Below are 13,251 nucleotides of genomic sequence, written 5' to 3'. Positions count from 1 at the left end.
TAAAATAAATAAAAATTTAGTGAATTTTTATATTTTTTTTAAGACACTCAATCCATAAGTCTAATTATAAATTTATTGAATTTAAGAATACACGCTCAAAATTATTATATTTATAAAGACATACTTCTACAAAACATTGGGATCCACGTCGGTCTGTTCAATCAATATCCTCTCTCTCTCCCTCTCAATCACCAACCCCTTCTCTCTCTAAATCACCTACTTTCCTCTCCTCTCTATCTCTCTCAAGTGCATTCCTCTCTCTTGATTTCTCTAATGCTGTGTTTCGTTGGGGAATTTGAAGACGAATTTAAAAAGGGAAATAAAAAAAGTAGGTGAAATGAGAATAAAATATGCCTAAATTTCACATAGTTTCACACACCTTTTCCCTTTCTCTTTCCAAATCTCTCCCCAAATCCTCCAACCAAACACAACATTAGTATCTCTCTCTCTCTCACACACACTATGGGGGTTTTCGGAAATAAATTTTTTTGGTCTTTTGGCTAAAATAACATGAAAAAATAAAATAGGCTTAGATAAAATATCAAATCAAATTCATAATTATGTTACTTTTTTTTTCAAAAACATCACATCCAATTACAAAAAAAAAATCGAACCCTCTTTCCAAACACAACTATTTTTTTTTTTTTTTTGGTGAATAAACACAACTATTTTAGACTACTAAAATAATCTAAAACTAAAGCCCATTCAAATAGCCAACTTCCCAGACTCCTTAAAAAGATAAAAGTAAAAAATTAAATAGATAGGAAAAATCTATGTGTGTGTGTGTGAAATCAATTTGTATAGATAGAAAGAAAAAAATTCAACAAATAAGGGAACTAATCTGAGTAGGCCAAAGATATTCAACATATAATTTATTTGGTAAAATTTCAACAAATAAGGGAAAAATAGGCTTGGTGAATTTCAATAGATATGGGAAATATGCTTGATAAATTTCAATAGATAGATTAAAAAAAATTGAATAGATAGGTTCAAAAAAATTGAACAAATAAAAAATATTTCAACAAATAGGTTCATAAAAATTGAACAAATAAAAAATATTTCAACAGACAGTTTCATAAAAATTGAACAGATAAAAAAATTTCAACAGATAGGTTCAAAATAAATGAACTTTCAATAGATAGGTTATAGGGTAAAATTAAAAACAAAATGTTCTCCAAACTAATAAAATATATTTCTCACCACAATATTTCACAAAGAGTGTACTTCTTACCAAAGAAAAATACTCATGAGATCTAATGCCTTACACCCTTTTTAAAATAGACTTTTCACCAATTTTCTCTTTTTCTTATTTAGTGATTTTTTTAAATATTTTTCACAATTTTTTTTTAAATGTACTAGATTAAGTGGATCTAAAAAATTTATAAAAGAAAATTCTTAAAATATTTAAAAAGGTGACTAAAGATAAAAATAAATAAATAATGAAAAATAAAAAACTCAAACAGAATAATTTAAAACTTCTGAAACAATAGGCGTATAATGAATATTGATCCCTATTTGATGAGATCACTTAACTTTTTAATTGAATTAAGCTATATTAAATAAAATATTAACAATATAAGTATTTTTTTCAAATAATTTTTGATAGCTTGATGGGTCAGCTCCCATGTGGAGTCCCCTGGCTTAATCCAATCCTCCCTCACTTGCAAGTTTTTACAATCAAATTTCTACCAATAACATAGCTTTGCATACCTGATTTTTTTTATTTTCTTACCAATAGATAGGAGATTAATTACATTCTAAAAAAATATTTACATAATCAAATAGGCCACTAACTCCCAATAGTTAAAAAGTTAATAAAATTTAACAACCAATCCACTAAACCCACCAAGTCAAGCCGAACAACTTCTAGTTTTCACATACAGCTCTCATAATGGAAAAGAAATAAATTAATCATCATAAAAGATATCAAACTCTTCTTTATAAGAGAAGAACCTAAGATCTCATTTCACAAAAAATACTACACAACCACAATGTCAAATTAGAATTACTACAATTCAAAATCTCTGTACATTGTAGTAATGTTACAGTTTCTTATAGGACAAAATTTCAAAGCAATGTAAAGGGTTGGCACCCCTAAATTAATTCTTGGACAAATTTTTGAACATAATTTTCTAATGAGTAATGTTAGAGACCTACATTTTAAATCCATAAATTCACTCACAATGATATAATAAGAAAGGTAAGCATTATATCATTGAGTGTGTAACTAATTAAAAGTTGACACTGATTATACTTTGTGTGGGTCAAATAGTGAGAATTTGTTGTGAGTCTCAAACATTTTCTTTTTCTAATTGAATTTTATTAATATAAAAATAAATAAATAAACAAACAAACAAAAATTCCCAGTTAGTTAATATATAGAAGATCTATTTTTTAATTTAATTTCTTCTTTACCAACTTCTCAATAAAGTTCAAAAAAAATATATTTATCAAATATTGCTCATTTAGGACTAGAAGGGATCATGCATTGGCTAGCACAAGGGGTTAACAAAGAGGTGTGAGTTGCTATACAGTCTGATTCTTGGTTTCTATTATTGTTTTGTTTTGTCATTTGTGAGTTATGCATTGGCTAGCACAAGGGGTTAACAAAGAGGTGTGAGTGGCTATACAGTCTGATTCTTGGTTTCTATTATTGTTTTGTTTTGTCATTTGTGAGTTATTTTTATGAGATATCAGTTTTGAGTTTTATTTTTTATGTGTTGTGTTTGGTTGTCCTTTTTTTTTTTAATTTTTTTGAACAAAGTTTGGTTGTCCTCTTTTTCTTTTTTTTTTTCTTTTTTTTGGAACAAAGTGTTTGGTTGTCCTCTTTCTCTCTTCATGTATGCTTTTTCCTTAGGGCATACCCTAGTGTTTTCAACGTGTGCTATTAATTATATATAGTATTTATTGTTCTAATGCGCTTGTTTGTTATCATTTTCTTTGGGGAATTATGTAAGTAGTCTTTATATTTTGTTTATTGTATTATTTTGATCTCTATAATTTCAATTAATTCGATTTTAAACATGAATTTATGACTTTATTTCAATTTAATTCAATTGATTACAAATGTTAACATTTTTAAATGAAAAATACACAAATAAGTTGCATGTGTCATACTTTTAGGGGAAAGATTATGAGTTTGCTAAACTCGGTTTGTATCAATTTGGTCCAATTGATAATACCGTTTCTATTTTTGACGAAAAATGATCACTGAATTGGTTGAGTGAGTAAATTTAAACTGTAACAATCAAAATGACATAAAGAGCAAAATATAAGAAGTACCAATATAATTTAGTGTTCTTCATTTTTGCCCTGTGTGGTGTCATTTATTTTTTCTTATACATCAAACTTTAATTTGTTGATTCTCCTTGTTTCATCATCCATTCTTGTTTGTTTATCTGCTAATGAAAAATTGACTGTGTTTGACATTATATATTTTGGAAAATAATTCATCAAATTTGATAGTGATTATTGAAATGAGTTATATATGTTATTATTATTAATATTACATGTTTCAAAACATTGGAATGTGTATTTTTAGGGATGAAATTCGCTAAAACCCAACTGCGTAATAGAATGAAATTTGATTTTTTAGCTAGTTGCTTGATCATACGTATTAAAAAATAAATAAAAACATCACACTTGACATTTTAATGTTGAGTTTATCATAAATGTTATTTTATATCATGTGGAAGTATCAAGCAAAATTTCTAATGTTTAACTTCAGTAGATAGAGGAAATTCCTATTTTTGGAAAATTAATTCAGAGATGATAGTATGCTTAATCATATTTCATATTTAACTATGTTGATAGAGAATATTTAGTTAATAATAATAGTATTGTGTTGGTATAAAAGGATATTGTTTTTTAAATTTTTTCCATAAATTTTCTTGATTTAGAGTTACATGTGTTTTGACCACAAAATTAAAATGCCAAATCTAAACATGTGCCCTCCCAAAGACAGCATATAATGATTAATTTGCATTTTTCTTTTTCTCTTTTTTTATTTCTTTCTCTCTTTTTTTCTCGTGTTTTTTACTGATTGGCATTGAATGTAGGTGAGATCGATGTCGAGGAAAGATGCCAAAATGGTATAGAGAAACTTAATCAGATTACACTTCGAATAGGTAGAAAAGTTGGTTCTTTGCTTCTTTGTAAGTTTGGTACTTTGCTTCTTTATGGAAGTGGGATCCTTAACTTGTACAAGAAAGGGATCATGAAAGAAAAGGAAAAATTACACATTCAGATTCATTTGGATGGACAACCAAAACAAAAATAATAATAAGTGAAGGCATGTTTTTCTTCCCTAGTGCTTCCGATGTTTCATTTGATTTCTCACATTCTAATCTTTTGATTCATTAGTAAATTTTTCTTTACTGATCAAAAGATAAATTAAGGCCTTGGTGTACCCTTTGTTAGAACAATCTTCTGTGTAAATAAAATAACTTGAAAAAATTCAAACAAAATAAATAAATAACATACCGAATTTATTTCGTTGAACCGAATAAATAATTTAAGACCAAGTCGAGTGTGTGACACTCTGTCCTTAAGACAGATTCGCCCCGCTATGGTGCTTACGGTTGAGTGGCGTCTATCTCCCAGGATACAATGATCTTCACAAATTTATAGAAGCACTTCAAATAAATTTGTTCGACGAACCAAACCTATATTCTAACTCTCTGAAATATTTATTCTTAAAACTAAATATGAAGAATAATGCACTAAAAGAAAATAGACAGCAAAGAGACCAAATTTCAGACTGAATTTTCCAAATAGGAATTGGATTATAAAGACTCAATGTCCCGGATCAAGAAAAACCTCTTCCAAAGACTGCCGGAATGATGGACATATATAGGCAAGATAAATCTGACCCGAACAGGCGTATTTCCAATAGTAAACAGGTACCAAACATTTTCAGAAATTGAATTCAAACTGTTTGCTGACCGTTACACATGGAACACAAACATTCAAACATGTCTAAAGTGATCCCTAAGTCAAACAAAGCAACTGCTTGCAACTTTATTTAATAACTATTTAGAATAGTTCAATTAAATAAAGCCAAAAAATTGAATAGATTTATTAAAATTTTGAAAAGGATATAAATATAAATCTATTTGACAAACTTTAGGAAATCACTATTTGAATTTTAGAATTAAATTAAATTCCCACAATAATTTTTTTATTGAAAAAATTCAAAAGAATTTTATCTAAATAAAAATTAATGTTAGACCCGAAAACGACGTCAACTTCCCATTCACTCATAAATGGTTTTGACGTTCCGTCTTCACCGTGTGACTTGCTACGCGGCAAGGAACACGTCACCTCTTCGGACCCACCCCAAAAACGTTTGGGGCCCACTCAAATTGAGCTAAAAAATATGCCTATATTAAACCATTTTTCCAACAATCCCCCACATGAATGGAATTTGACGGAAAAAAAATGCAACAACATGATCTAATCAGAGAGTACAGAAATTGGAAATATTCTGCAAAGGATAGGTAGCTTTTGGCTTTGAACCTTCCCTTGTGAGACACTATCGGATTTACTAGCTAAATAGTGAACATGATGTCTTGAACTGTTCAGCCGTTTGTGTAAACCAAGACAATAGAACTCACACAGTATATCTCCAGACACAGTTTAGTTCTCATTATTGTGTTCATTTTGGCCCTGAACAACCTGGTATTTCATGAGTGCTCTAGAGAATTGTAGCCCTTCACAAATCTCACAGAACCGGCCCAGTTCACACTCACATAGGTAATTCTTATGAAGAATATCCTGCTATACTCCACTAGGTCAACCTAGATATAAGAATCATTAAAAGTTTTACTTAACCTCAAACGCTGCAGACATCACTATTTCATCATAGAAATAGGTAGGAGTTAGACTCCCCAGTGATCCTTCTGAGTCATTCACAACTCGGTTGTCCCTTTGAACCTAGATCTTGGGATCTCCAGTCAACTAGGTTGGGTTGCCGTTGTGGTAACTTTTATTTAATAAGCTTAAGTCTCATTCCCCTCGATGAATTCTCAACTAACTCTCTTGCTAACCCTTTGGTTAGTGGATCCGCTATGTTGTCTTTAGACTTAACATATTCTATGGAAATAATTCCATTAGAGAGTAGTTGTCTTACGGTGTTATGTCGACGACGAATGTGTCGTGACTTACCGTTATACATATGACTCTGTGCTCTACCAATTGCTGATTGACTATCACAATGTATGCACATAGCAGGCATCGGTTTTGGCCATATTGGAATATCTTCAAGGAAGTGGCGAAGCCATTCTGCCTCTTTCCCAGCTTTGTCTAAAGCTATGAATTCAGATTCCATAGTAGACCTAGCAATACAAGTCTGTTTGGAAGATTTCCAAGATACAGCCGCACTACCAAGAGTAAAGACATACCCACTGGTGGACTTCGAGTCTTTAGTATCCGATATCCAATTTGCATCACAGTATCCTTCAAGTACTGTTGGATATCTAGTATAATTAAGCCCAATGTTACGAGTAAATCGGAGATATCTTAGAACCTTTATCATTGCTTTCTAGTGTTCTACTCCCGGATTACTCGTATATCTACTTAATTTACTTACTGCATAAGCTATATCTGAGCGAGTGCAGTTCATCAAGTACATTAAGCTTCCAATAATTTGGGCATACTCTAATTGAGAAATACTTTCCTGTACATTCTTAGAAAGATATAAATTAACATCTACAGGTGTTCTAGCAAGATGATCATCATCTTTGTTGAATTTGTCAAGTATTTTCTCAATGTAATGAGATTGTGACAAAGCATATCCTTCTGATGTTTTGGTAATTTTCATACCAAGTATTACATCAGCAATGCCCATGTCCTTCATGTCAAAATGTTTATTCAACATTTTCTTGGTAGTTTTAATCATGTCATTATTACTACCAATGATGAGCATATCATCTACATAAAGACATACAATGACATAACCTTTATCTGTGTTTTTAATATAAACACATTTGTCACACTCATTAATTTTAAATCCATTTAACATCATTGCCTTGTCAAATTTCCCATGCCATTACTTTGGCGCTTGTTTTAAACCATATAATGATTTAACCAATTTACACACTTTCTTTTCTTTTCCTGGAATAGAAAACCCTTCTGGTTGTTCCATGTAAATTTCTTCATTTAACTCACCATTTACGAAAGCGGTTTTTACATCCATTTGATGAATTTCTAAATTGTATAGAGATGCAATGGCAATTAGCATTCTAATGGATGTTATTCTAGTAACCGGTGAGTATGTGTCAAAATAATCAAGACCTTCTTTTTGTCTAAATCCTTTGACGACAAGTCTTGCCTTGTATTTTTCAATTGATCCATCCGCTTTCAATTTTCTTTTGAAAATCCACTTGTACCCAAGAGGTTTACAACCTGGTGGCAAGTCCACTAATTCCCAAGTGTGATTTTGCAAGATGAATTCAACTTCACTGTTGACAACTTCTTTCCATAAAGGAGCTTCAGGACTGGACATAGCCTCTTTAAAAGTTAAAGGCTCATTTTCTAACAAATATGTTAGAAAATCTGGATCAAAAGATTTTGAGGTTCTAGCACGTTTACTACACCTAAGTTCCTCTTCCTCATTTTGATCCAACTCTTGTTCTTGATCATGTTCTTGATCCTGACTAGTAATAGCATCAAAAGATCTTTTATGAGTACTAGTCTCTTGTCCAGTCATCTTTGGAAATACATGTTCAAAGAAAGATGCATTCCGAGATTCAATAATAGTATTTACATGCATTTCGGAATGTTCTAATTTATGAATCAAAAACCGATATGCACTACTATTCTTGGCATAACCAATGAAAATGCAATCAATGGTCTTAGGACCTATTTTAGTCTTTATAGGACTAGGAATAGCCACTTTAGCCAAATACCCCCACACTTTTAAGTATTTATAGGATGGTACTCTTCCATGCCACAATTCATAAGGTGTTTGATTTATTTTCTTTCGGGGTACTTTATTTAAAATATAATTAGCAGAAAGTATTGCTTCCCCCCACAAGTTCTGAGGTAATCCAGAACTAATTAACATGGCATTCATCATTTCTTTTAAAGTCCTATTTTTCCTTTCAGCAATTCCATTTTGCTGAGGTGAGTAAGGAGCGGTGGTTTGATGAATTATTCCATATTCTTTACAAAACTCACCAAAAGGTGATTCATATTCACCACCTCTATCACTTCTAAGTTTCTTGATTTTCTTACCAAGTTGATTTTCAACTTCATTCTTATATTGAATGAAAGTTTCCAAAGTTTCATCCTTGGTTCGAATTAAATAAACATAACTATATCTAGTATAGTCATCTATAAAAGTGATAAAATACTTTTTCCCACCTTTAGTTTGAATTGATTTAAAATCACAAATGTCACTATGAATTAATTCAAGTGGTTCTGTACTTCTTTCAATTGAATGAAAAGGAGTTTTAAATAATTTTGCCTCAACGCAAACTTCATATTTATGATTTGAATCAATGTTAAATTTAGGTAAACATTCCATATTAATTAATCTACGCAAAGATCCATAATTAACATGTCCTAGTCTACCATGCCACAAATTTGAAGACTCAAACAAGTAAGAAGAAGATGTAGTATTATTAATAACTGAGGGTACAACGGTCATTACATTTAACTTGAAAAGGCCATCAGACATGTAACCTTTTCCTACATACATCCCGTTTTTGGTAAGTACAAACTTGTCACTTTCAAAAACTAGCCTAAACCCATTCTTACTCAACAAAGATCCGGAAACTAAATTCTTGCGAATGTCCGGTACATGCAACACATTGTTGAGAATGAGTTCATTTCCAGATGTCATCTTGAGTATAATCTTTCCTTATCCTTCAACTTTGGAAGTTGAGGAGTTGCCCATAAAAAGTTGTTCACCATTGTCCACTGAAGAATAAGATGTGAACATCTTTTTGTCGGCACAAATATGGCGAGTAGCACAAGTGTCCACCCACCATTCTTTAGGATTTTCGACAAGATTTACCTCGGAAACAACTGCAGAAAGATTGATGTCATCGATACCATTGGAAATATTGTCCACTTCAGTCATGTGGGCTTGAGCAGGCTTCTTGCTTGTTCTTCTTTTGTTTTTGCCTTTGCTACGGCAATCTTTAGCCCGATGTCCCTCTTTATCACAGATGTAACATTTGCCATTAAACTTGTACTTTTTATTTTCCCCTCCTTTTAGAGCCTTGTGATGAACTTTCTCCAGAAGACTTTCGTTTCTTGGTTTTTGAAGCATGTTCCACCACATTTGCCTTAGACTCCATAGGAAGCTTACCAGCCCGCTTTTCAGAATTGCGGTTGTCCTCCTCAATCCTCAAACGCACAATTAACTCGTCCATAGAAATTTCTTTGCGCTTGTGTTTGAGGTGGTTCTTGAATTCCTTCCAGCCTTTTGGTAATTTTTCAATTAAGACTGCAACTTGAAAGGATTCACTGAGAGACATACCTTCTGCGTGAATGTCATGCAGAATGAGTTGGAAATCTTGAGCTTGGCTGATCACAGTTTTTGAATCAACCATTACAAAATCCAAGAATCTGCCAACCACAAATTTCTTTGAGCCGGCATCTTCTGTTTTGTACTTTTTCTCCAACGATTCCCAAAGTTCCTTTGTTGTTTTGATTAGACTATAGACATTGTATAATGTGTTGTCAAGTCCGTTCAAGACGTAATTCCGGCAAAGGAAATCGGCATGTTTCCAAGCATCAACCGCAGCAACCACTTGCCGGTCGGTTTCATCCTCTTTCAGGATAGAAGCATCTTCACGGAGAAAACAAGGCAGGTTCAGAGTTATAAGATAGAACAACATTTTCTGTTGCCATCTTTTAAGGTCAGTTCCTAAGAACTTCTCTGGCTTTTCACCGTGATTTACCAGTACTGTTACAACAGGAGAGGGGGTTGGCGTCATTGCAGCCACCACAGTAGTACTTGTTTGGGCATTTGTTTCAGTAGCCATTAATTCTAATATATAAAATAAAATTATAATTAGAATTTACACTACACATAAAATTAAACCAAATTCACAGAATTAAATTCTGTAAAAATAAAAGAAATAAGAATGTAACTTTTATTTTTTTTTCAATTAATTTGGAAATAAAATAAACTTTTATTTAACCAAAATAATGCCACACAGAAAATTAAATTCTGTAAAATAAAAGAATATAACTTTTATTTTTCAATTAATTTGGAAATAAAATAAAATTTTATTTAACCAAATGAATTCCACACAGAAAATTAAATTTCTGTAACACTTCAATAATTAAAATACTGAAACAGAATTTTAATTAAAGAAAACTCAGAAAATAATTTCTAAAAACCAAAATTAATTTTCTGACAAAATTCCACAAAAATATATTCTGAATTATTAATGACACCAGTATCGTACTACTAGTTGTTGTCAAAAAAAAGAGATAGTATATTACTACTATCTGTCAAATAGCATATAATCACTATTTGTTTTTCCAACCAGAATATTATTTTGTAAATCCACATAAAATAATTTTCTTCCGAAATTATTTACGAAGAATGAAAAAGGAAAACAAACGAAAAATTCTGTAAACAGAATAATTCGAGTCTGTCTTAAAATTGTTAGAATAATCTTCTGTGTAAATAAAATAACTTGAAAAAATTCAAACAAAATAAATAAATAACATACCGAATTTATTTCGTTGAACCGAATAAATAATTTAAGACCAAGTCGAGTGTGTGACACTCTGTCCTTAAGACAGACTCGCCCCGCTATGGTGCTTACAGTTGAGTAGCGTCTATCTCCCAAGATACAATGATCTTCACAAATTTATAGAAGCACTTCAAATAAATTTGTTCGGCGAACCAAACTTATATTCTAACTCTCTGAAATATTTATTCTTAAGACTAAATATGAGGAATAATGCACTAAAAGAAAATAGACAGCAAAGAGACCAAATTTCAGACTAAATTTTCCAAAGAGGAATTGGATTATAAAGACTCAATGTCCCGGATCAAGAAAAACCTCTTCCAAAGACTGCCGGAATGATGGACATATATAGGCAAGATAAATCTGACCCGAACAGGCGTATTTCCAATAGTGAACAGGTACCAAACATTTTCAGAAATTGAATTCAAACTGTTTGCTGACCATTACACATGGAACACAAATATTAAGTGATCCGTAAGTCAAATAAAGCAACTGTTTGCAACTTTATTTAATAACTATTTAGAATAGTTCAATTAAATAAAGCCAAAAAATTGAATAGATTTATTAAAATTTTGAAAAGGATATAAATATAAATCTATTTGACAAACTTTAGGAAATCACTATTTGAATTTTAGAATTAAATTAAATTCTCACAATAATTTTTTTATTGAAAAAATTCAAAAGAATTTTATCTAAATAAAAATTAATGTTAGATCCGAAAACGACGTCAACTTCCCATTTACTCATAAATGGTTTTGACGTTCCGTCTTCACCGTGTGACTTGCTACGCGGCAAGGAACACGTCACCTCTTCGGACCCACCCCAAAAACGTTTGGAGCCCACTCAAATTGAGCTAAAAAATATGTCTATATTAAACCATTTTTCCAACACCCTCAATCCTTGATTCATGAACCACTCCCTTAAATATAAAGGATCATCTAAGCTTTAAAATTGATAAAACTATTCACCCTTCTAATACCAAAAGTCATCAATTTGATTGTTTTATGTATGACTTATAAACTAGCTTTTTTACTTATTACAAAAAATATGTACAAAAATAGAGAGGTAATGAGACTCAAAATAAGCCAATAAATCAATAAGTTGACGTTTTTAGATGTTGCCAAAAGAGGCGGGCTGATTTCCTCATTATTATGACTAAATGAAGGATCTTTCTTGTCTATGTTATAACACATATCACATATTTTGAAATATCCAAGAATTCAAACTACATGAAATCCAATTTCTGGTTTGAAGAAAACCAAACCGGCGACATGGCTTCATTTCAATTCATGGATGATGAGTTCACTGATGTGTCATATTACTTTTAAAACCTTGACAATATCTTAAAAGAGAGCATCTTAATAGTGGGTCCAAATCCATGATTTTAATGTTATTCAGGGGATTTTTATTTTATTTTCCATGATTTTTGAAACAAAATAATTAAGAAGTTCAGAAAGTCATATTTGCATATTTTTTACATTTTGATTTGAAAATTTAGAAACAAGCAAGCCCAATAAAATAGGTTAGTAAATGAGCGATTTTAAATATTTCATAAAAAAATAGAAAAATACTTAGTACCCCCACAATTTTTGACCTCCACAACTCCCAATTGATTTGTGATCACATTTTTTTTTTCTTCACTCTCTCTCCTCCCTCTCTCTCTCTCACAAATGTGTGGGGGGTGCTGAGGGTCTGTATTATAGTTGAAAAAAATAACTACTTTCAATGTATTACCAACACAAGATAGCATGTGTGAATATGGTTCTTTTCTTTTTATTTTAGATTGAGCCCGATGAAATTTAAAATTGGATGGCCTTATTACCCGGAATCCTTACTTCTGTCAAGGGGGAAAAAATGTGAATGAAGAAATATGTCTTCCTAAGTCCAATTTCTTCATGCCCTTGGCTTTTTTTTTTTCAATCATTTCAGTGGTAAGCATAATTGTTGCTTATAATTTTTTAGGATGAACTAGAAGTCAATGACAGTTGAAGTCTTAGGCTCCGTTTGGCACAACTCTCAAATTATAGTTTCACCTATTGATTTGAGTGTGTTGTTTGTTTTGAGCTTTCAAATCATAATTCTACACTCATTTCTCAAAACTCAATTCAAAACATAATCATTACTTTCCAAAACTCATAGTCAAACACATAATTCAAAACTCTTTTCAAAACTCAATTCAAATCAATATTTTAATTTTTTAAATATTTTAAATATATTTTAATTTTATTAAGATTTTAAATATTTTAATATTTAAATATGTTACGATTTTTAAATTTTTTAATTTTTTTGAATATTTTTAAATATTTTAATTTCAAAATATTACGATTTTAATTTTTTAAATTTTAAAATATTTTATAAAAATAAATTCAAACTCTATTTTATAAAAATATTTTTAAATATTTTAATTTTTTTGTTACGTATTTGGTTACGATTTGAGTATAGAGTTGTGAAAGTAGTATGGAGTTTCGAGTTATGTGTTTGGTTATGAGTTTTAAAAATAATTTATTAATTGAGTTTCGTTTTATGTATTTGGTTA

At 30.8% G+C, this 13,251-nt stretch overlaps 1 protein-coding gene across 1 annotated transcript in view; it reads right to left on the bottom strand.

The window, feature by feature from the left end:
* Nucleotides 1–13,251, bottom strand: part of LOC114287705 (UPF0481 protein At3g47200) — a 48,871-nt gene that overhangs the window by 13,351 nt on the left and 22,269 nt on the right. The gene's annotated exons all lie outside the window — the stretch shown is intronic.

The sequence above is a fragment of the Camellia sinensis genome, chromosome 11 (genome assembly GCF_055761805.1).
Source record: "Camellia sinensis isolate YWXY chromosome 11, ASM5576180v1, whole genome shotgun sequence".
Classification (NCBI taxonomy): Eukaryota; Viridiplantae; Streptophyta; class Magnoliopsida; order Ericales; family Theaceae; genus Camellia; species Camellia sinensis.
The sequence above is the reverse complement of the archived record's forward strand: the minus strand, read 5'-3'. Positions and strand labels throughout refer to the sequence as shown.